The sequence below is a fragment of the Ambystoma mexicanum genome, chromosome 4p, assembly GCF_040938575.1.
Source record: "Ambystoma mexicanum isolate Mex_15411 chromosome 4p, UKY_AmexF1_1, whole genome shotgun sequence".
Lineage (NCBI taxonomy): Eukaryota > Metazoa > Chordata > Amphibia > Caudata > Ambystomatidae > Ambystoma > Ambystoma mexicanum.
The window spans coordinates 191686915-191712325 of NC_090927.1; the positions used below are offsets into that span (position 1 = coordinate 191686915).

Consider the following 25411-nt stretch of genomic DNA (forward strand, 5'->3'; position numbering starts at 1 on the left):
CACTCAATGAGCCTTGGAGGTGCCTGGGGTCACAGCCAAATGCTGTGCATCTCCCAGGCATGCGTGACCCTCCCCCAATGCTGGGCCTGCAACGCAGAGCCGAGGTGTTAACCCTCAAGCTGCTGCAATCAGCAGCCAGCTGTGTTCGCTCTAAATCATTAAATGAGCGCGAAAAAAGACACACTAAGCTAACGTGTCTTTTTTGCGCTTATTTAATGATTTATACCGGCAATTGCGGGAAATGGCAAATTTTGCGATTTTTTTGCAAATCGCAAAATCGCCATAAGGTGGATGGTCTGTCTAAGGAAACTGTCTGTTTTGCAAAATAAAATACAAACTTCTGTAAATCAGGAAGGAAATCAATTTCAAGAATTACGACCTTAGTAGATATCAAAATAGCCAGAGAACACCTCTTACATAAGCTATTTGTGAGAGGTGAGTGGGCTCATCAGGACCAGGAGGTCTGGTTGCAGGCAATCGCACCCCAGATCACTGAAACAGGGTCAGACATATGGAGAGATTAGGGTCCATTACATGTGGTCCTGAGTGAACTATATATGGCCCCTAAGGCCAAGGATGAGCACAACAAGATTGCCAGGATAGCGGCATATTTATATTTATATATGGGAGCCATACAGGACAAATGTGCCAACTGATGGCGTTAGAGAAGGCCCAATCTGACCTGGTCTCTTCTGAGCAGAGGCTGCAGAGGAGCCAGGAGACAGACAATGATAGTAGGCAGTATATTATTAAAATAAAGGAGGATATGGATATCCTGCAACAGGAAAAGGCTGACCAGGATAACAGATTGCTGGCCTTGCAGAAGGAGTACCAAAAGGTTTGGACTCCCTACTGCAGAGCCAGAAAAAGCTGGAGCAACAACTAGACTTTAAAAGGGCATGCACAGAGCAGGTAGCCACCCTGCAAATCCGACTAGACAGAGAGAAAGAGGAAAGCAATACATTGATTTTGAAAGACCTGGATACCCAGGCAGAGTTTGATCAAGAACGCCAGAAAGCTGGTGCCTTTCAAAGGCAGAAGGACGACCTGGCGGCACAGATGCAGGCTCTTAGTCAGGAAAGGGACACCTTAGGCCAGGAAGTCTGCCAATTAAAAGAAAAAATTGAAGAAAATCACTTGGCCCTCCAGGGACTGGGTGACCTCCAAAAAGAGCATCAGAACTTGTTAAAGCACACCAGGAGGGTGGCAGATGCTCTGGCAAGAAAAGAACAGGCCAGTAGGGATGGGACTCAGGACGTAACCCTCCTGCAGCAAAGACTGGCCCAGTATTCCAGGACCAACCAGGAAGCGCAGAGAGAAAATGAGGCTCTCTGTCAGCACAATGATAGGCTCCAGCAACAGGTAGCCATGCAGGAGAGACTGATAGAGTCTAGTAAGGCCTTAACTGAGGAACTGAAAGCACAGGCTCTTGCATTGCAACAGGGAGCAGGGGCTGACAGAGATGAAGTTTGCTGGGAAAGGGAAACACCTGAGCATAACCTCAGGAGCCCTAGTACCAGAGGCCTTCATCTCTCCAAGTCCTTGGACTCTGCCACCCCCATGTCCCCGGGCGCACATGAGCACAGGGCCACAGGGAGGGCAGATTACTATCCAGCCAAAAGTATGGGGTTCATAGGCCAGTACCTCCTAGGAATGGATGGGCGGGCATCCGGTTATGGGCACCTAAGCACAGTGCAATTTAGTGGGGAACCCCATGAGAGTAGGCCCACTAAGGGCATCCTGAAAACCTCTGCCCAGTTAGGTCAGTGGGGGGTACCCATCAAATCCTGGCAGCAAGGATGGATCTGAAGACTCCTCTGAGCGGCCCAGGACACAGGAGACTAGGTCCCCACATTCTGCCAGCCATTCCCAGGCTTGCAGAATCCGGGAGAGCCTGGAAGATCAGACGGGCACCTCTGGGAGCAGTGCTTCTGAGTCAGCGGATGAGTGGACCAGGGTTACCCAAACCAAAAAGGCCAATAAGGCAAAAAGGGCCTTGCTTAAGGACCCCTTAAAGCAGATCAAGGCAATAAGGAGTGTCATCACCCCTTATCACAAGAACGCCAAGTATTCTGTTTGGGAACACTTGGAGCTTTATGAGCAAATGATGGAGACTTTCAATTTGAAAGACAGCAGTAGCTGCATTCAGTATGTAAAATGGACACTCTCCCCAGAATACTACAGTTTCTTTGCGGGGCTGGAGGACCAAAATCATTCAAGATGGTCCACCTACAGGGCGGCCATCTTGAAACATTTTTCTGTTCACAGAAATCCCCAAGAGGCTCGCAAGGCAGCCTACAATTTGCAATGTGGGGAGGATCAGGCCCCACAAGAATTTGTGCAGGAGTTAAAGCGTGCTTTTGCGCAGACTACAAAAAGGGTACGCACGGACAGTAAAGAATTTGTTAATACGTTTTTCCATGCCTTAGCCAAATACATAATGACCCAGCTCGTGAGAGATTTTCACGAGAAAAGATCTTTAGACTGGGTCATTGAGCAAGCCACCCGCATCTATGAGGTGCAGAAACCGGTGGAAAATAAGAATCAGCCCAAAAACCCCAAAACCAACAGCACCCCTGCTGCTGCCAAGGTGGCAGAGGTAAAGGTTGCCCCCGTTTTAGATTTGGAGATGGGGGGGCCTAAAAACCCGCCTGCACCGAATAATTCTAAGCTCAGAAGGCCCTCGGGCCAGTCACAGACAGGGAGTCAAGGAGGTAGTCCCACAAATGGGGTCCCTCGCTCCCCTGACTATGTAAGTCCCCGCTATAAGGGAAACAGTCTAATCCTGGGTTATTCGTGGACTCCTGCGGCCCAAGGGGGGGGATCCAACCAAGCGCCCAACCCAGGGAACTTCCCTCCGCACTTCCCGCAGGAGGGCAGAAATTCACCAAATCCTGGGCAGAACTTGTTCCCCGGGTATCCACCCAACGTCCAGCCCCAAAATCATCCATCCTTCTTTCCCCAATTCCCTGAGCCCAGACAACCGAATCCGTGAGAGGGGAGGCCAAGGGTGGAGGGGTACCCAAATCTTCCCAACCCGGGGTACTACCAGAGAAGGTATAGCTACCCTTCCCGGGATCAGCCCAGGGGAGAAAATAGAACCCCGTATCAGCCTGAGCGGATTTCCCAACTTGAGCGCCTGGTCCAAAATATGGCACAGGAGCTGGGTCGCGTGCTAAGGGCTCAGCAGAACCCTCAGATGGGCATGCCAGCACAGAATGCACCAAACTCTGGGCCTGGTGCTCCAGAACAATGACGGGGGCAGCACCCCGATAACCCACCGGTTCCCAGGGAGGAGACACAAGTGGAAGGGGGGTGTAAAGCCTTGGAGGAAGCTTCCTTCCCCACTTGTAAACAGCCCCTGGAAACCCAGGAACCGGAAACAAAATCTCCTACCCCTGAAAGTCTGCCACCCAAAGAGCAGAGAGGAGGTAGGAGAAACAAAGGACCCAAACAGACCCATTTTGTGGAGGAGGTACAGGTCTTCCAATTTGAGGGAGAGGGATCCTCAGAGGATCCTGGGAAATGGATCTTCTCCTTCAGAGATGGGGGAACTTCTCCCAAGGAAAAATGGGTCCCAAGGGATTCCAACCCAGACTGGGTAGATGTGGGGATTGGGCTGTCGCCGCCCATCATTCTATCCCAGAACCAACAAGACCGAAAACCCCTGGTTCAAACCCATCCTGGTGACTGCCTCCAAAAAGGGGGGGCCGCCCAGAATCGGAACCAGGGGAACCTAAAACTGAATCAATAGACTGGGTAGATGTGGGGATCGAGCTGTCGCTGCCCATCATTCTATCCCAGAACCAACAATACCGAAAACCCATGGTTAAAACCCATCCTGGTGACTGCCTCCAAAAATGGGGGGGGCGGCTCAGAACCAGAACCAGGGGAACCCAAAACCGCATCAATAGACTGGGTAGATGTGGGGATAGAGCTGTCGCCGCCCATCATCCCATCCCAGAGCCAACAGCATAAAAATCCCCGGGTTCAAACCCATTCTGGTGACTGCCTCCAAAAAGGGGGGGGCGGCCCAGGACCGGAACCAGGGAAACTCGAATATCCTCTTTCAAGTTGCCAACTTTTTCTTGCAGATTCCCATGACTCTCCACAGAATTCTGCCCAAATCTCTTCTCTCGCAATGTCCACAACCAGAAAATTAGCCCACCAGTTGTCCAAAAAATGTGCATTACCTGTGCCCCCTTGAGGAGAAGGAGGGAAGATCCTATGCCCTGGTACAAGTACAGGGGCAGGGTACAATTTTGGCACTGGTGGACACTGGATCCCAAGCTACTCTTCTGTCCAAAAGGGCCTTTGATGAAATAAATGCAGGAAGGGGGGAGAATTACCGTATTCCTCTCAACTCTCTTCCTGGACAACTCCAGAACTTTGACGGGAAGGAAATTCCCGTCGAGGGGACTGCAGATTTGGACATCAAAATTGGGCGACACAAGGTGAAACACCCGGTCATAGTAGTGACTCCAGAGGGCACCCCTTGTTTACTAGGGAATGACCTCCTGAGAAGATTGTCACCCCTAATAGATTGCATAAACAAGGTCCTCTGGACCCATACTAGCCGACCAATAAAATTAAAACAGAGTGCCAACCATATTAGTTTAAACGGCACATGCCACATGGTTGAACAAAAATCTGACCAAGTAGAATTTCACTTCCAGAACAACCAAATTCCAGACGTGACAGTAACAGCAGTAGGACAACAGACTGGTGATGGGGGGTCCTCTCTATTTCTGAAAATCAACCTTCCTTCCAGTTTAAAGTGGTATTCCACACTGGAAGGAAACACTCTGAAATCCTTTACTAATCCACAATCAGACATTCCCACTCCGATAGTCCAGAAAGATGTGAAATCAGCTCAGAGCCTGGCTGTTATTCAGCAAATTGGAGAGCAGTTGTCATCCCTGTTCAGTTAAATGATGGGAAGGACTCTGTTCTCGCCCGAGTGTGTGTGAACAACGGTAAGAGCTTCATCAGCGAAGCCATGTTCCGCCAACTCCCAAAAGATCCAGCCATTCCCGCATTCAAACTGATAGACGAATGGGAAATGGACGTGGAAGCACCTAATTCCAAACATCTCCTTCCAAGCAGGTGTATGCTTAAAATCTCCATTGGCAACAAGAGCATAGTCCATAATTGTTGGGTCGTGCGAGATGTTACTGCCGCCTTTTACTTAGGCAGTGATATTCTCAATCGCTTTGCCATTCGTTTGGACCTAATAAACTTCAAAGCTTGGTCCGGATTAGCGGAAAATCCCATGGGCTTTGATGATCCAGAAAAAGCATTTAGGTCAGCTCAATTGCTACCTTTGCAGTTGAAATTCAGGTTAAAGAGGAAGTCACCATCCCAGAAAGGACCCGACAATTCTCCCTGGGAGTGAAAGTTAAAAGAGGACAAAAATTGAAAAACCCTGATGCTTATTTTCATCTAAATGCTTCTCTCCAACAGCAAGGGTTGTGGGTAAACCCAACACCATTAGTCATCATAGAACATGACACCATTCCAATAGAGGTGGATAACAGCGACTTAGAGAGTATTACTCTAGCCACGGGCACCATTATTGGAATGGCGGTTGATGACCGACATTTCTCCATTGATTTAGGAAATGAACTGTTAGGACCAATCCCCAAGGACTGTCTTGACAGTGACAGTGATGACAATACAACACCAGACAGGATCTTTACCTGGCATGGGGGGAACTTCCTGGTGTACATTTCTTGCCCTTATGGTAAGGAAGATGTGACTTGTGACTTGTGACTTCAGAGGGGATGAGGTGATTTTCCAGGCCCATGAGGGCTGCCTTTCCCACCTGAAGCCTCCGGTCCAAATCAGCACGCTGACCAGGGACTTCTCCAGCCAGCTGGAGGAGGCCGCTGAGATAGCAAAACCAGAAGTCTTTCCAGGCTTCAGGCAGATGGTGCAAGAGAGAGTCAACCTAGCTGATGCCTGCGTGACTCTGGAACAGAAGCAAAAGTTGAAACAAGTTTTCTTGGATTTCCAAGATCTCTTTGCGGTAGACTCATATGACTGTGGTCGCACCGACATCCACACAACAACAATTCCCATGGACCCTGTCATGACTCCAGTGTTTGTGAAGGAATATCGTTTGCCCCTCGCATCCATGGAGTCCCTTACTGAAATAATTAAGAACCTTGAGTCCCGGGGAATAATCCGTCCAGTCCACAGCACCTTCAATAATCCGGTGCTGGGAATATTGAAGCCAAACGGCCAGTGGAAACTCTGTGCCGACCTTAGGGAGCTCAACAAACAGGTCCATACTTCCCGATGGCCTCTGCCCTACATTGGCCAAGGGCTGGCCCAGATTCAGGGGTCACAGGTATTCACTGCAATAGACCTGACCAATGGATACTGGACTGTGCCTGTCAGTAGGGAGGACCAATACAAACTGGCTTTTACCTTTGTGGGCCAGCAGTACACATGGACCCGGACTCCCTTCGGATACCTCAACTCCGGCAATGAATTCAACATTTTCCTACAAAAGACCATGCCCGACCTGGGTGCAAGTGGTAACCTGGCCTATGTAGATGATGTCCTCATCAAAAGTTCATCTGTGGAGGAACACATAGTGGAGATCCGTTATGTTCTGACACAGTTGAGGGCCGCCGGAGCAAAACTTTCCTTTCAGAAAGCACAGTGGTGTACAACCCGTATTAATTTCTTGGGGCATGAAATTACTCCTCAGGGTCTCTGTCCCCAAGAAAAGAAAGTGGAAGCACTTCAGAAACTGACCCCTTCACTCTGCGGGAACTAAGGAGCCTCCTTGGACTGACTAATTACAGCAGAAAGTTCATTGAGGGCTACGCAGAGATCACCAGACCCCTGATTCATCTCTTGAAGGGGGGGGGTCAAGTGGGAATGGGGTCCGGAACAAGCCGAGGCAGTAAGACAGCTCAAAAGAAGCCTCTCACAAGCGCCCTGCCTAGCTTACCCTGTCAGAAACAAGGAGTTTTTCCTGGAGACAGGGTTCTCTAATACGTGCTTGACGGCAGTATTATACCAAAAGCATGACAAGGTCAATAAAGTAATCTCTTATGCGTGCAAAACTTTATCCCCTGTGGAAGAAAAATTCAACGATTGTGAGAAGGCACTCCTGGCAACGGTGTGGGCATTGAAGAATTACCGCCCGTTCATCCAGGGGGAACACATCATAGTGGAGACTCCACACCAGCCTCTGCAACATCTCCAAAGTGACAGAATCCGAGCCTGAAATGTGAGTAATTCCCGAATTACTTCCTGGATTCTGTCAATGCAAGGCTTTCCTGTGGAGGTCAGATATGGCCAAAACAAGAAGAGTCCCCTCGCGCAAGGTCTGGCTGACTTGCATGATTGTGCCAGAGAAAACTGTCTCGAGGACGAAAGTCTAAAAATCAAGGACAACATGGAGGCATACCTTAATTCCCCACACAAAGTCTTTGAAGAGGACAAGTGTGAGGGAATGCCCACTGTCTATGTGGATGGGTGCTCTTACCATGTTGACAACAACGGGGAAAAGGAACTGGTGGCCGGCGTAGGGAATGCATGGGTGAAGGTGTCCCCAGAACCCTCCGCTGGGTACAAAATTGGTCCCCGAAGTAGTCAGGTTACATTGATGGCTGTGTATCAAGCCATCCTCACTGCTGTCCAACATCAAACATCAACTACACGAACTGGTCATAATCACAGATTCAGATTATGTACGTAACCGGTTCATGGAGCATCTGGTTAATTGAAAAACCAGAGGCATGTTATGTGCTAATAGCAAACCCCTGAAACATGGGAAGTTAATTCAAAACATTGATGATCTGGTCACCTCGAAAGGGATGACCATCTACTGGAAGAAGATCAAGGGTCATTCCAAAGTAGAGGGACCAGACAAAACTGGAAATGACTTAGCTGATCAGCTGGCCAAAACCGGGGCCATCCAAGGGGATCTAATAGAGATTGAGTCCCTGTTGGGGGAACTCCAGGTCAATGCTATCACTAGGTCCCAGACAAATGCTCACAATGATCTTTCACCTGCACAATGGAGTAAGGAGACCCCAGATGCTGATTTGATCACGGCTCAAAAGGGGGATCCAATAATTGGTAAGTTTTACCAACACATTGAGGACCCTGAGAACTTTCCCCTGACGGATACCGATTACATTGGGAAAGAGGACCTTAGAGTGTTGATGAAATGTCCAAAGATGTTCCGAATCCAAGATGGTTTGTTGGTAAGGAAATCCCAAGCTGGCCATGATCAGTGGGTGGTCCCTACCTCATTCCGAAGCCTGATGTTAAGTCACGCCCATGATGCGGCCACCGCCGGTCATAGGGGGTTTCATACAACACTTGAGATCTTAAGAGAGGTTGCATACTGGCCACACATGGGGCAGGACCTCGACTAATACTTGAAGGGGTGTCTTGTGTGTGCACCATTTCAGCCAACATCCCTCACACACCGGGCACCTCTCCAAAAGACGGGGATGACACTGCCATGGTCAGATTTGCAAATCGACTTCATAGGCCCCGTGATTCACTCATCTAGGGGGAATAAGTACATGTTGACGGTCACATGCTTATTTACCAAGTGGGTGAAATGTCTCCCGGCCCCAAATTGCAAGGCAGAAACAGCAGCTGCCCTGATGATTAACCACATCTTTTCCCGTTTTGGGCTACCTCAAAGGATTGAGTCAGACAGAGGTAGCCATTTCACCAGCGAGGTAATGACAAAGATGTGGGAGATACTGGGGGTCAAAAGGAAGCTACATATTGCTTACCGGCCAGCTTCTTCTGGGGCAGTAGAACGCTACAACCGGACCATTGTGAGCATATTAAAAAAGTTTATGGCAGATTCTTGGCCAAGTTGGGATATCCGATTACCTCTGGTCCTAATGGTCATCAGATCTACCCCTTCATCTGCAACTAAAATGTCACCATTTGAGCTGATGACTGGACGCAAGATGGGGCTTCCCCAGCATTTGCTCTACAGGACCCAAGAGCACACATTGATAAATGCCTCATCAACTCATGAGTATGTGGAGAATTTAAGGAAACACCTTCAACATGCTTTTGCCTATGCTCAGCGGAATCTAGAAAGATCAGCTGATAGCATGAAGACCCATTACGATATGAAGACCACCCGGAAAGAATACAATGTGGGAGACCGGGTCTATCTATACAATTTCCAAAGAAACCAGGCCAAACGGTGAAAATTTTTGCCTACCTGGAAGGGAGCGTTTGAAATTGTAGACAAGATCTCCCCAGTCGCTTACAAGATCCGCATCCCCAAAGGTAGTTTGGTGGAAGGGGAAGAGAAGTGGGTCCATATTAATCAGCTAAAGTGTTGCTATCCCAGGCACACTCTGCAGCAACTGGAGGAGTCCTCTGCAATACCAGAGAGGGCCGCTACAGAGTAATTCAGTTCCAACCCTAAAATATTCCACATATAGCCTATACAATTCTATGATTCTTGAATGCAAATTGTCTCCTGATTAAAAAAAAGAAAAAAATGTATATGTTCTTGTCTCCTGAAAAAAAAAATGTATATGTTCATGTCTTTTGATTTATAAAATGTATATGCCGCCCCACTATATCAATAGTGGGGGAGAAATGTCTGCGAATAGGTATTGCCGCTTTGCTTTGTCATCCTAGGAGAGATGAAACCATGGAGACTGACCAAGGAAGACGACCTGAGGACCGGGAGCAAAGATCCGAGGGGTCCGGGGTACCGCCCAATACTCCCATCAGGACCGGCGAGGAGAACCGATCGATCCACCCTGATGGAGGAAAAGATGCTGAACTTTGTCATCTGCGGAATCGGAAGAAGATGATGCGGACATCCCAGCGCGTGGATCAAAACATCCTTTGCACCCGACTCCCCCTCGAATCGGAATCAAAGCGCAGTCGGGCGGGGGGGCTTGTTGGGTGTCCTGAGCCACGTTTGGACTATTATGCTGCAACATTTGGTGCTGTGGGCTTAGGAAATCCAAGATGGTGGAAAAGCCCACATTTGCACCAGAATCCAGGAGAACCGTGCAGTTTTGTGCACACCAAAATGGTCCCCTGACCTGTCACCCACCAGTGCAAAGAAAGATGGTTCTGTTCAAAACCCGTTTTTATTAATGTCAAAAATTGCTAAGATCATGGGCCCGAAACCACCAAACAAAAATCCAACTATGGTTGAGTGTTTTACTTTACTCTACTACAGATCCACATCAATGCCATGTCAAGCAAGGATCATATACTATCAAGTAAAATCCTTTCCTTTTGAAATGGATTAATTCAAGACAGCTGTCAAAAATAGGTGCAGTACCGGCATTGGACACTGACCGGCGCTGGCGCTCTATAAATCCTGACAGGAGAGCTGTCTTGCAGAACTGTGCAGTGAACAGAAGGGGGTCTTATGTAATTAAAAGTTCAAAAGACATGCCTTTCCTGAGAACTCTTAACACCTCAGAGACCCACACCAGGAGGCAGGATATCACATGGCTCTGTTGATTGAGAGGGAGGGGACTTCCCTGCAGCCTGCTGGACCCAACACAATAGACCCTTTCAATTGAATGGAGTATGCTGATTTTGGGTGTGGACTGTAAACCGAGCTCTGCCTGAAAAGAGAGACATGTGATCCCTGACTCCCCCAGTTCCTAGGGGCGGGCCAAACAGGACTGTGGATTCATATTGCAGCAAATATATGTTTAAGTTAAATGCTTCTAAAATCTTGTATTAAGCTCACAGAAATGTACAATTTGGGGATCATGAAAATGAAAAATGCCCTCACGATTTGAGCCCAAATTCCACTTTGTACGGTGTTCTGGGACCGAACCCCGCTAATTATTAATATTGCAGACACTGTGTTTAGGATAGAGACATAGTCATTTCCAGTAATATGCTCAGGGAAGGGGTGCAGGTCTGTGCAAATTTTGAGGAAAAACCAATATGGCAAAGTCACTAAAAAGCACAAAATGTTGCCATTTGTGAACCCAGGCTTTTAAGGGGGATCAGAGTTGGGCGAGAGTGTATCTTAAATTAATCAGTGAAATGTGTATGTAATTTCAACGACGTGTGTATCCGGGAAACCTGTTAGTTATGAAAAAATAATTTTCAAGTAAAAGCCTAGGGGCGTTTCTTCAATAGACTGTAAGACTCTGACTCACTCTGACACACTATCCCTTCTCAAATCAGGTCACAGAGAATCCTTGACCTATCAAATCATGAGAGGGTTGGGCATGCAGAATGAGCCGACCCACCCACTTTCAAAACACATAAAAAGAGACTGCTTGGACAAGCAGGAGATTCACTTTTCATTTCTTGCAGAGCATTTTGCCAGACCACACAACATATAGAAGGAACATCCAGAACTTAGACTCCAGATAGACTACAGAACTTAAAGCAAAGGCCTAACCCACAAGCTGAGAACTCTTCTCAGCAGGCCTTCAGAATCCAGCCATACAACCAAACTATTCTACAGCCGAGCGAGCTGTTGGATTCTTTGCCAAGAACTTTTGCCAGAACCGGTAGTAGACCCAGAAAGCAGTGATGTATCCAGAATCCACTTGATCCAGAACAGCAGAACCACAGACCAGACCAGAACCAGAGAACCAGTACCAGAAACCGCCCGGAGCCCAGTCCAAACCTGCTGACCGGACCCTGATGGCCTATTTCAAATTCATAGTGTGAGTACTCAGCCAGAACTGTGCAAAACCAATCTCTTAGTTTAAGATAATCTAATTCAAACTATTTTAACCTATTAGAACTGCATCATAAGGAATCGGGTGTCCATCCTGTTGATTCAAACCTTCCAAGCGCATCTGTCATTCTGTCATTCTGAAACTGTAATTTCATTTCTGAAAATCTACCTCCACTAAATCGTCCGTATATCTTGAACCTGTGCTAAGATTCTAAGCTTTCCAACAAGCCTAAAACCGACTTGCTACTCCTTATAGTTCCTCCGTAATCGCGATCGACGCTCTCGGAAAAGAGTGCCGCGAATTGACAGTTTGCTTCATTTCAACCACATGTAAAAATATCTGTCTTTTGCTTCCATTACTGAATCCCGTTTTCAACCTGATAACCATCCCTGAATCATTGGTAGGGCTGACCTGAACTGATTTTAAGTATCTTTCACGCACCCTGAACCTCTAGAGGGAATTAAAAGCATTTTCAGCATATTTTTCACTTCATTGCCACCACATTTAAAAGGATCTTGCCTGCTTTCAAATCATACCTGTTTTCCTCTAAGCTCGCTGGGGGGAACTGGAAATTTGTATTGCATTTTGTATTCCTGAGAATTGTGTGCTCTCCTTCCATCTCCTTATCTTGCATAGGGGGGGAGGGAATTGTCAAAGAAAAAGTGGTCATATTATCTTTTGTTGAAATCATATCAAGTTTATTTCTGTGCTCCATTTTTCCCTCATTGCTTTCCTTGAAACCATAAAAGTATTTTCTGCTACCTTATCCTTCCTATACTAACTCCTCATTGATTGTAAAGAAGTGTGCTATTGTCAGATTATCCATTGTCTATCAACATTATATTCATATGCCTAAGTGTGATATCAAATATTAATTTATTATAAAAGTGTGATATATATATATATATATTGTTTAATTTTTCCAATAAATCTTTTAAATTGCAAAACAAACCTATTTCTTGGCTCAGTGAGGTCAGGGGGATTCAAAGAGAGGGGCGTTATATAAGGTTTTATCGTCCAGAGTATAACTCATAAAAATATATAAATAAGGGCTTCCCTTGATCAATCCCAGACAAGGCACTGAATTAGTGGAAGTGCTTGATTGGAGTCACTTGACAGTATTGTGGTTGCTTGTGCAGGTCACACCTGTAAGACAAAACAGGTTAAAGGGATATCTGGGAGTGTTGCAGAAGTTGGGTGTTTTCAGGGTGATTGTTTGTGCCCATGCTCTGTCGCTTTAGGCCACTGAAATCAGTTGTATTGTTTACGGTACATGTACCACTTTAGTGGGTGTCCAACATGAACACTGAAAGAGTTAAGAGTTACGATGATAAATACGTGTCTGAGTTACTGACGAGAGCTTCATTCTTTTCAGATGAAGAAGAAGGTTCCTAGGTTTCGAATGTAAGTAATTGGGACGAGTTATTGCAACTAAAAAAGAGGTTAACACGCACAGAGTTGCCTGGTTCTATTATGATCGAGTATCTTCGATCAGGTAGTCTTCCACAGGGCCTAGTGGTACGCAACGAGCCTCGTTTGTTCCTCAACAATAAATATTTTGTAATTCAGTTGAGTTACATAGCGAACAAATGCGGCCGTGATTGGGTTATTCTCATTATTGACACTACACGAGACATGACTATTAAGATCTCTGGCGACCTCAAAAAAATGGAAGAAAAGATTAAGAAGCTTGTCCCATTAAAAACATATAAAAAGAGATTGGAAGAAATCATGAAAGAGATCACAGAATTCAAGGATTTCTGTGCCAATGACCGTATTATGAGAATGAAGAAGGACCTTTTGCAGTTCTCACACGAAAAGGCATTTAGGTATACCAAAGATGGGTATGACCCCTTTGTTAATCAGCAAGGGATATCTGGCAGGCAAAGAACAGTAAGATTCGGTAATACCTCTTATAGTTCAGGTAGTTCTAGTGATGGAAGTCTTTCTAATCAACACAGACGCAGAGCATCCAAGAACCGAGGCCGTAATCAGAGACGTAATAGTCGGAATTCACAAAATAGCCGAAATATGGTTTCAAGTAATTAAGGCAGTATGGGCCCTCAGCTGCCTCAACAACAGCAGTTTTCTTTAGAACCACCCCCACCAAACAATTGGGATTACGCCCCGAGGCAGACACACAGCCACCAGACCTATTACTTAATCTGTCTACCTACACACCTAATAGTGAGGAAGTGGCTGTGTTGACTAGAGGATTGGGTTTTGTTCCTACTGTGAATTATGACAAGTTTAAAACAAGAGTGGGGATCCAGCAATTATTGCGTAAAATCCACCTCCAACAGTTTTTTTATCACAAGGAATATGATCAACAACCAAATGAGAGCGGTTTACATAACCGTTCTTCATTTTGTCCTCCTACTACAAGACATTCCCTGGAGGGCGTGGTTATTGCTAAAAGCGTCTGGCATAATCAATTGGAACAGCTGAATTTGAAAAGACCTTTTCAAAATCTAAGTAATTATGCATGTGCAGCAGTTAAAAGTTTGGCTAATAATCAAGATGTGATATTACGCGAAGCTGATAAAAGTGGTGCTATAGTTATGTTGGACCGACAATTTTAAATCAACGAATGCAATCGACAGTTGGAGGATACTACATTCTATACTGAAATCTTTGTAGACCCGACCAACCGCTTGTCTTCCTTGAGTCAGAATAAGGTCAATAAAGCACTGTCAAGAGGTTGGATTTGCCAACAAGAGCATGATTACTTGATTGCTTCGAACCCTTCATTACCAACATTTTATATCCTCCCAAAAATCCATAAGTCCCTGAATAATCCCCCAGGCCACCCCATTGTGTTTGGGACCAGCTCTTTACTCGGACCATTGTCGAAGTTTGCTAACCAGTACCTGAAACCATTTGTCACTGGGATGTTTTCCTTTGTACAATGTACTACAGTAGTGATTAACATAATTGAGGAAACATCTACCATACAATACAGCTCTTGATTAGTTTGGATATCGTGTCCTTGTATACATGTATACCGCAGGTAGCCATTTTGGATGTGTTGGAGGAAGTGCCAAAAAACAGAAGGAACTACACCGAGCAGTTTTGTTCTATGCTGTTCTGAATTAGCTTTAACAAATAACTATTTTACCTTAAATAGTAAACCTTATCACCAAACCCAAGGAACTGCAATGGGGTCGTCAGTTTCACCATCGGCAGCCAACCTTTATCTGGAAGCGTTTGAACTGGAGACTATATATAGCACCTCCAACCCTTTTTTTTTTACAACATAGGGTTGTGGGGGCGCTATAGATGATATTCTGATTATCTTGGACGGTGACGAAAAAATCCTTTTTAGAATTTATGGATTGGATTAATCAGCAGAACCAATTTTTAAGTTCACCTCGGTCCGCAGTAGATCTGATGTGAATTTTCTGATGTGACAATTTGGGTAGACATGACTAAAAACATCTTACAGGTCAAATCATTTCATAAACCCACCGACCGGAATTCACTTTTAGTGTTCGACAGTTGCCATCCTCACCACACCAGGGACAATCTTCCATTCGGGCAATCTTTGTGGGTGAAGAGGAATAGCTCGCTGAATGAGACATTTAAGTTAGAATCTTACACTTTGAGTCAGAAATTGATAACTAGGAAATACCCGAAAGCTATTCTCAAAAGGGCCCTTAAGAGGTCTATGAATAATAATCGAGAATCCCTCCTCGAATACCAAGAGAAAACATCAGAGAGTGAAGGGATTGTATTTAGGAGCACGTTCACCCCCTTCTCTAATCAGATTACTAACATCATTAAAAGAAATTGGTACATATTGATGGGTGACGAGTGCCCCCTGAAACCTCCTCTATGTGCTTTTAAACAAGGAGCCAATTCAAAGGATCTCCTGACAAAGAACAATGTACCACAAAAAAGGATCACAAAAATGTGGGACCTTTCTAAACTTTCATGGCACGCCTCATGTGGAATGTGCATAAATTGCACTTACACAAGCAGAACCAATGAGATTGACCTAGGTCTTTCTAAACCTTGGATACAGCAACAATTTACAAACTGTAACTCACGTAGGCTGGTTTATGCAATATGGTGCCCGTGTGCTAAATTGTACATTGGTATGACTGAAAGGGAAATTAAGACTAGAATATCTGAGCACAGGAGTTGCATAAAGAATAAGGTAATTATGGCCCTCTTGTAAATCATTTCATCTCAATGGGACATGCAAGCGATGCACTGAAATGGACAGTGTTATTACAAGTCCATACACTTCATTCAGAATGGGGATTTAATAACAAAAAGATTTTATGTGAAAGAACAGTGGTTGATTTTTTTATGCAATTATGCGGTCTCAACGAAATGGTGGACTGGCATAACCTCTAATATTGCACGGATTAGGGTGCTGACTGCTAGTGTGTTGTTAGTGTGGTATGATACATGCTACACACAAGTGCTCTTTCAATTCAATTTTTTCCACAAGGTTGCTGTTTTAACAAATAACCAATACGAGCTGGTGGGTATTGTTATGTACCTTGTGAGAATGTTTGCAGAATATGATATCTTTCTGCAAATGTCAAAAAGCCCTTATGGAGCGGTTGGTTTGTCATATCTATATTGTTAAAGATCTATGAAGGCACATTTTAAAGATGGCCACGATATACGTGACAACTTTGCTTCAGAAGTGAAATAGTAAGATGACTGTGCCTTTGTGTTACTAGGGCGCTCAACGCATATATAAACGCCATTTTCTAGACAGCCGTTAACGTGACAGTAATGTTCTTTCCGTGCAAGGACTGATGCCACCAGTGAAGAGCACTAGATTGGAACTAAGTGAGGTGAGCGCAATCACAATAACGTGCCAAACTCGTAATTCAATTCCAAGTTTTTGGTAGTTAACATCGTATCACACACAGCCTGCCATGAATTGATAGTTTGTATCTGTTGTTGTAGGCAGCATAGTCTTGCGTCGATACGTGAGCGGTGCTGTGCATTTAAGCGGGATATAACTTAATGTGCATGGAGAACACAGCTCGCGGGGTAAACACGAGCAGCGGCATTGTAAATACCTGCAGGTGAGCGGCCTTATTGAATGTGCTCCAAATCCATGTCTAATCATGAACATTAATTGAATTGTTTTAGTACGAGATCTGTATTTGAGTGACCAGGCACCAGAGCCGTAGTCACAACGATCAGATATCAATATGGTGCATTTTGGCTAGTTATTAGAGATTGTTTGTATTTGCCATACTAGTATCAGTTACCCGGATAAGATATGTTGTAAAATCATCTTGACCATTGGTAACTATGGGTTGAGCACGAAACTGTGTTTTAAGATGAAGGAAATAGTCACCTTTGAAGAATTTTATCTGGAGTGATATATCTAGATACGAGTGGATGTATACATTTTTTTATGCTCAAGCAACCATGAGAGTTGGGTTGAATGTTTTTTTCTGATCCAAACCCCCTCCTTTTTTTGTATCACTGCTACAGATTGCAGTCTACCTATGAGACGCTTTAACCAGACTGTGCCATTACAGCAATGGATTACTGTTACGGGTTGCCTCAGATGGGGTATTTATTTTCCCATTGAGGTTGATATTTGAGCATTAACAGCATTAATGATAGCCGTTTTTTTGTATTGTCTCTTCTGGTACTGAGCAGAACACTTGTGAATCTGTTACACAAGTCTGCTTGTTGTAGCAATTGATTGTATTTGAAGATTGGGCAGATTTGAGTACACTACGTTGGGTCCCCTGATTAAGTTCTAGTGATTGTTGACAAGGGTATTAGAACGAAACATGTTGGGTTTTAAGGACGCTGTAATATTCAACAGTTTGTTACATCAGTTTATTAATTTGGTTTAGGAGCTTCCGTGAAAAGGATCCATCAACAATTATATGAATTTAATAAGTTAGAATAGCCTCCATTTGTATTGACTTTCTACTGTAGTCCAACAATGTTCTAGGGAACTGGCTTTAGGTAGCTAGCTGGATTCAGATTTTTTTTGTATCAGGTCTTAAGGAAAATTTCACTTTTTGGTATGATATTGCACTTGTCACTTTTTTGTAAGATGAATGCTTTGCGTATTATATGTGCATGCCTTGTATACTGTTTTTATCTTTTTGTGAAAGCTTAAGAATCAAATTTAATAATTGTTTCATTGCATTTTTGTCAATGTTGTGGGTAACACATTTGATATTTATTGATTGAATTGTGTTCATTGTTTCAGTCCAGAAGAGACAGCACAAAGGCTGTTGGGTTCTTGAGTCTTGCAGCTTATGTTTAAAACATTTTCGGGGTTGAACCCTCTAGCCGTTTAATTCCCTGAGTATTTCTTTAGTATTGTGGACAAGTGCAACACAATCATACTTCTTTGTTTAATCTACATACACATATTCAGGATGCCCACGGTTGATCACTCACCGGACGTGTCCTTGTAATTTGGCTGGCCTTCCATGCCTTGCACCTGATCCACATGAATTAACGTGCTCATGGCCTCTTCATGCTGTGTGAGCTCCTGCTCTTGTGCTGACCCCCCCTCCAGTTGTCAGAGCAGAGGCAAAGTTGGCACCCAGCTTGTGTTTGGTGCAACAGTGGAGGTCATTTCACCACTGCATGACCTGAGCAGCGGTGCGCCTCTCATTCCCTAAGGTGTTGATGTCATCCGTGACTCGCTGCCAGTGCACCATACGCTGAGCAGGTGTCTGTGTGCTCCCTCGCTGCGTGCACAGGTCACAGTGGTGTTCGCGCACATAGTCCACGAGGATATGGAGTTCTTCATCATTGAAGCTCCTCTTCCTCGAAGTGACGGTGTCCTCTTCTGTGCATTGGGGTTGATCCTCTTCATGTTGTGCACGCTTTGCCTTCTTGGCATGTTGTGCAGACCCTGTGTGGCTGGGACCACTCAGGGCACAAGATGCTGGGCCACAACATGCATCATCTACCTAGAGCTTTGCGTGGACGTCCCTTCCCCTTTGAGGGATGGACATCAGCTGCCACTGCGTGTCTGTGTTCCTGGGACGGAGGGTGGGGCGACAACTACTACCGCTGCAGCTCCCTGTCCCTGGGTGGTGGGGACAGCAGCTACTGCTGCAGCTCCATGACCCTGGGTGGTGGGGACAGCAGCTGCCCACGCAGGTCCCTGAACTTGAGGGGCGACAACAGCAGCTGCCCTGCAGGTCCCTGAATCTGGGGGCAGGGGACAACAGCAGCTGCCCCTGCAGGTCTCTGACCCTGGGTGGTAGGGACAAGAGCTTTATGTGGATGTCCCTTCCCCTTTGAGGGACGGACATCAGCTGCCCATGCGTGTCCATGTACCTGCGGGGGACGACAACAGCTCCCTGACCCTGGGTGGTGGGGACAGCAGCAGGCTCCTCAAAAAAAAAGAAAACGTGTGTACGTGACACCTCGGTAGCTCCCGTAAAAAGAAAAAGCATTACTCAATATGTTGTGGCACCCAGCCACTCAATAATTGCGTATTCGTAGCTCGGAAAGCTACTGTAATTGTAATATGGAGGTACGCGTGAATAATGTGTATGTGCCTCACCATTAGCCTCTGAAAAAAGAAAATTACATGCGTGTGTGCGCGGAGGCAAATCCCCCAACAAAATAAGAGGTTTGTACTGTCACAGTAGTGAATGAATTGCCTGGCACCCCAAAATTCTCTGAAATGCACTTGTCCATCCACTCCCAATCACACGTACGGTCTGATCTGCGTCTACGCACTTCCTTATCCCGATTCTGATCGCCAACGCCCAGCATTTGTCATGCAAGTTACGCGCTGAGGGCCTTTCCTCTGATTTCACGTGTCCGTGCTAATTTCGAACGCGTCGAGTAACCGTCACTCTGTTTCCGGCTGCCGATGCAATAGACACGGAAGACCCATGCTCCTACTTATGAGCCTTTTTACCTGCCTCCTACTGCCCTGAGCTGCCTCCTACAAAGCCATCTGCTGCTGCCTGCCAACTGTGTGTGTCTGCTGCCCACCTGCCCTGAATTTTGAGTGCTTGCTGTCCAGCTATTGCCAGGGCTCCTGTCCTTGGCCCTGTGACCACCTCAGCTGATTCACCAGACTCCCAACGGGCCATTCCATCACCACTGCTCCACAGCCCAGCCCCAGGACTACCTTGCCCACACACACCTGCCTCGGGAGTTGCCATGTCTCAACCAACATCTTCAGAGGTAAGTGGCAAGACCCGACAGCGATGCAGGAGAGTGGCGCAGGTGCCGGAACCACACCACTAACATGTGGGTCCTGGAAAAGTTCTACCCGGCGTTGCACACCCAGGTCAGCGAATTGCAGCAACGTCTGGAGTCATTAGGTAAGCATTCATGTGTTGCTGGGCTCCAAAGTGCATGTGCATATTCCTGTACGTTGGGTCTGAGCACCTTAGGCTTACAGCAAGTATGCCTCTTGTACGGATATCTGTGTGCATGACCCAGACAGAGCTCTACATGTGTGCAGTGAGCCATGTGTAATTTTGATGAGATTACCTTCGCATTGTGTGTTTCACTGCTGCCTATCACAACGTGCATGTGTTTTGTTACATGTGTCTGAGACGTGCCCGTATAACAATTGTGACAGACGAGGTGGCGTTGGTAACCTCATGTGCATGCATGGTGTTCATGTGTATGTGTGAAAAATGCGATTGTGTGACTGGCCATCACTCATGGCTGGATGAAATAGGTGCATTTCAATGTGTGACATAGTCATGTGACAAGATTGCCATTCACGGTACTCTGATGTGTCTCACTGCTTGAGGACCGTCAGGTGATTTGTGTGCATGACATGTGTATGAGCACATGATGCATGTGTGTGTAGCATGCTCAATTGAGAGGTTGTGACAGTGCCATGTCCCCGGATATGATTGTCTGTTGGGATGGACAGGCACGCATGTGCATGTGCGTACATTGCATGTACATGTGTGTTGTTGAGGGGGATGATGGTTGTTCCCTTTACCAGTGTACTTTATGTGCAAGATTGTGTTACCATGCAAACATTGGTGCAGTACCCTGATGTTTGTGTTCTATGTATCCTTATCCACAGTTGCGTTGGAAGAAGAGGGTGGAGACAGTGCTGTGGAGCAAGGCAGCAGGGGTGCCTGCACCAGGCAGAGGCGCCAGGCCAAGCCACTCACCCTTGAGACACCACATCATTGGGGAGCGAGGAGACTAGTGCCGCATGTGGACCATCGGCCAAAGCTGCTGAGGGGAAGTTCAAGAGGGCGAAGGTGGACGTGGACTCCTCAGCAGCGGGGGGGGGACAGGTGAGATAACACAGGGGCCATCCAGTGCGGAAGACGGTCGGGAGTCATCCAGGTTGGAGGGGGCAGAGGTGGAGGAGGAGACTGTAGTAACCCAGCCCATGGGGTCAGGCAGGGGTGGTGAGCTGGGTGTGACTACTTCAGTCCTGCCCCTGGGGCATGAGGCTGCGCAGATCACTGTGGAGGTGCCTGTGCAAAATCTTGTCCCTGGGCCAACAGCTGCAGTTGTATTGTTGGGTGTCTTGGCCCACGTTCAAGTTATTATGCTGCAACACTTGGTGCTGTGGGCTTAGGAAATCCAAAAGGGCGGAAAAGCCCACATTTGCGCCAGAATCCTGGAGAACCGCGCAGTTTTGTGCACAGCAAAATGGTCCCCTGCCCTGCCAACCACCAGTGCGAGCGTGAGGGGCCAGGAGTGCCATGAGTGAAATGTGTGCCGGTGGCTAAAAAAACAGCAGTGCCGGTGGCTAAAAAAAAAAAGCGCTTTCAAATCACCTTTGTTTCTCTGAAATGCAAGCTAAAAATGCCTATTGTAAACTTCGCAAGATATTCAAAAATCTCAATGAACACCAGCAGACATTTGGCCGAATGTATTCTTGTGTGCATACTAAATCTGGAAAGAGAAGCAGCTTAAGTTAAAGTGGCCCCAAAGCCACTAAAATCTAAATGTTTAAAATAAATGAGTGACCTACTGTTGAGTGTCACATAGTTTGCAACTGTTGAAATGTCATAGTTTTGAACTTAGAATCAGCGTTCTAGCTGCATGTGTAAAAATTGTCAGTTTGATTTGAATGTAGAAAACTGGGAACTAAAGTGACATTTAGCTGAAGCCTGGCTTGAAGAGAGTGAATTCTGCCCAGCAACTACCCCCGACAGAAGTGAAACTTGCTCAGCCACTCTTCCCAGGCCTAGCTGCATTCTACTGCCCCTGCCAAAAGGAGATGACACCTCTCTGATTGAATTAGGGGAGGAGCACCTGGGCACTACAGGAAACTAAACAAAGCACTGTCCTTGGCCCAGGGAAATGTTAAATTAGGGGGGTCGTAAATGGCTTCCTCTTGGAAGGAATCGTGGAGGGGCACTGCATCTGTGAGCCAGCTGAGCTTGGGGGAAGTGGATAAACCAGAAATTTCACCATGTGCTTTGGAAAACCACACCCCTTTGGGGCCAGAGCATAATTTTAAAAAGATGGATAATTCATAGTGCGGACTTGTAAAAATTATATAATAACATCATCATTCTTGTGATTTTTCTGTGCACATTTTAAGAGGTGTTAGGACCCTGTGGTATGTTCTTGGGGATAGTAGCGGAAAAATGGTTGTTACTCCAAATGTATGCATGTTAAAAATCTGACACTTTATCATCTGAAACCCATATCCATGGTGCACATTTGTGTAAAATCTGGAAAGGTTTAGAGGTCGTTATCTGGATGAAAAGGGCAGAATTCTGTCATAAGTGGACACGACATCTTACAAAGACAGGGATCGGATGGTTTGGTGCTACAGAAAATATGTGAACTGGACGTATAATATTAGAAAAATGGTACATAGATAAATATGTATTTGGATCAGAAATAGATTTGTGTGCAATTTGACAAGGGGAGGATCCTCTAACCATAAACCTACCTCATCACTCTGACTCACAACCCAGTTCCCCCAATCAAGGGAGAGAGGAGGAACTGGCCAATGATAAGTTGAGAGGGTTGGGCATAGAAGATGAGCCGTCCCTCCCACTTTCTAAACACATAAAAGGAGACTGTGCAGGACAGGTAGGGACATTCACTTCCCACTTAAAGCTGATTTCTTGCGGAGCGTTTTGCCAGAAGACACCAGATCCAGCACTTAGACTTCAAATCCAGACAGAGACCAGAACTTTGAATTCAGACTTCAGAATTTGTCAGCAGGCCTCCAAATCTTTTGCAAACTGATTCACCCCAGACTTCTAAGGGGCACATCAGAGTAAAACAGCCGGGCTGAGCTGTTTGATTCTGGCCTAAAACCCTATGCCAGAAACACCCAGAAAGCAGAGCTGTACCCGGAACCAGGTTGCATAGCCCAACCAGACCGCCGTGCAGTGCCAAGAACTTTTGCCAGAACCAGAGATCCAGACCGCTGTGCAGTGCCGCTAGCAGAGCTGACCCAGATCGCTGTGAGCAGAACCCGGCAGAGACCGTCCGTGGCGAGGGAACCGCAGTCCAATCCTCACCCGATTGGTGGCGAAGTCGCATTCCTGTCCGAAATATAGTGTGAGTACCGCCAGAACTGTGCAAAACCCAATCTCTTAGTTTAAAATAATCTAATTCAAACTATTTTAACCTATTGAGAACTGCATCCTAGAAATCTTGTGTTCCTTCTGTGATCTCAAACCTGAAAACTGTCATCTGTCATTCTGAGCTTGACTTTTCTTTTGAGAATCTACCTTCACGAAATCGTCTGTATCTCCGGAACCGTTTGTCCTAGGAACGAAATGTAACTTTCATCTTAAAGCTAAGATTCTGGGATTTCCAACGAACCCAGACTTTACATTCAATTTCTTCACTTGGCAAACTAGCAGCTCCTTGCTTTCCTTTGCTGAAATTTGTTTGCCACCTGGCAATCATTCAGAGAGCATTGCTAAAGTGATCCTGAACTAATACAAAGTAGCTATCACCCACCCTGAAACTCTAGAGGGAATTAAAATCATTTTAGCATATTTTTCACTTCTTTGCATACCACCTTTAAATTACTTTGCCTGTGTTTAAAATCATCCCTGTTGATCTAAACTTGCTAGGGGGAAACTGAATTGGGATTGTCCTGTGATTGTATTCCTGAAGAACTGTGTGTGTCACTTCCACCTCCTTACCTTGCATAGAGGGGGGGTGAATTACCAAAAGGGGAAAAGTGATTATATTATGTTTTTGCTGAAATCATATTAAGTTTATTCCTGTGTTGCTCTTATTCATTTTTGCATCTCCTTGAAACCATAAAGCATTCTCTGATACCTTATACCCCTGTTCCTAGTCATAAGTCACCAGAACTGTGCTATTGTAGGATTACCTATTGCTGATTACTGCTCATATTCACAAGTGTGATATCAATTATTAATTTATTATAAAAGTCTGATATATATATATATTGTTTCATTCTCAAATAAACCTTTTAAATTTGCAAAACAAACTTACTTCTTGGCTGAGTGGGGTCAGGGGGATTCTAAGAGAGGGGTGTTATATAAGGGTTGTCATCCAGAGTACACGAACTGGACATAAAAAGATATAAATAAGGGCTTCCCTTGAGCAATCCCTGACAAGGCACTGACTTAGTGGGACTGCTTGATTGGAGTCATTAACAGTATGTACCTGCCGGCATGCCTCAAACCAGACCCAGCCCCAGATGTAAGATGCTTCCACCCAGACTGACACCCTAATGCCGGCGGCTGTTGCCATTCGAGACAGAGTGGTACCCCTGGTGGTCGGTGTTGGGAGGCGTACCAGCGCTATTCGTGATGAAGTGCAGGCTTGCTGTCGGGTGCTTGCACATCATCACAATGGCGTAAGGCGTCTCCTCAACTGACTAGCAGCATTCCTGGTGTCGATTGTGCTGCATGGGCCGTCCACAAATGCAACCCCCTCCTCGTCTTCCTCCTTTGTGCGCCAGTCATCCTCCGGGGCGCCTTCCGGGCCCAGATACCACCAGGGCCCCCTGTGCACCAGTCACAACCTCATTGGCCCATCTGGTGAAGCAAACATCCCTGCCTGAGTTGGGAGTCAACATTGAATCAGCTGAGGTGGTCACCGTGCCAATCCAGCCAAAAACAGGAGCACCGTCAATGGAAGGAGAGCAGGCACCCACAAGCAGGGCACACTCCAGACACCCCTGGGTAATGTCATCATCCCGGAGGGTGTCCACACGAAGCAGGCACTGGGCGCTATGGCAGCAGCAAACTCTTCGGAGGAGGCTATTCTTCTCGGGGCATACCATCACAAGGGGGCAGGTATGCAGCGTCAGGCGGGACTCAAATGTGGAACTGCGAAGCAGAATGTCTTCAGTGTTTGTACGCTATGGGCAGCGTATCGGAGCATAGAGGCAGCGGGCTCAGGAGGCGAGAGTAACAATGTGTAATGTCTAATTTAAAATCTTGTACTATTCGTCAAACTCAAGCGTCAACATACAAGATATTACCCACCTCGAGACTTGATTGTTCCCTGGAGCTTGAAATTGTTCTATTGATGGCTATGAGGTTCCTCCTAGGGATCCCTTCACCTCCCGCTCTAAGAGCCAGGACGCAAAGGAGCCCCCACGGAAAACCCCCAACGGGGGAAAAACCCTGTGTTGGGCTGCTAGGGTCCGTAGAATCCTGAGGACAGCTAGGGTGATGTTCCTCAGCCAAGGGTAGTTGGTGATTGTCAGTGGAACAGGAAACTGGGTGTAATAATACAAAAGGTAACAGGCTAGTATATACTTGAGAGTAGAAAGGATAAGGAATGAGAATAGAGTGGAAACAAGGATT

At 46.1% G+C, this 25411-nt stretch overlaps 1 long non-coding RNA gene across 1 annotated transcript in view; it reads left to right on the forward strand.

Annotated features, from left to right (window-relative positions):
• The window catches only part of LOC138452567 (uncharacterized), a 790762-nt gene that overhangs the window by 692820 nt on the left and 72531 nt on the right, over positions 1 to 25411 (forward strand). The window lies entirely within an intron of this gene.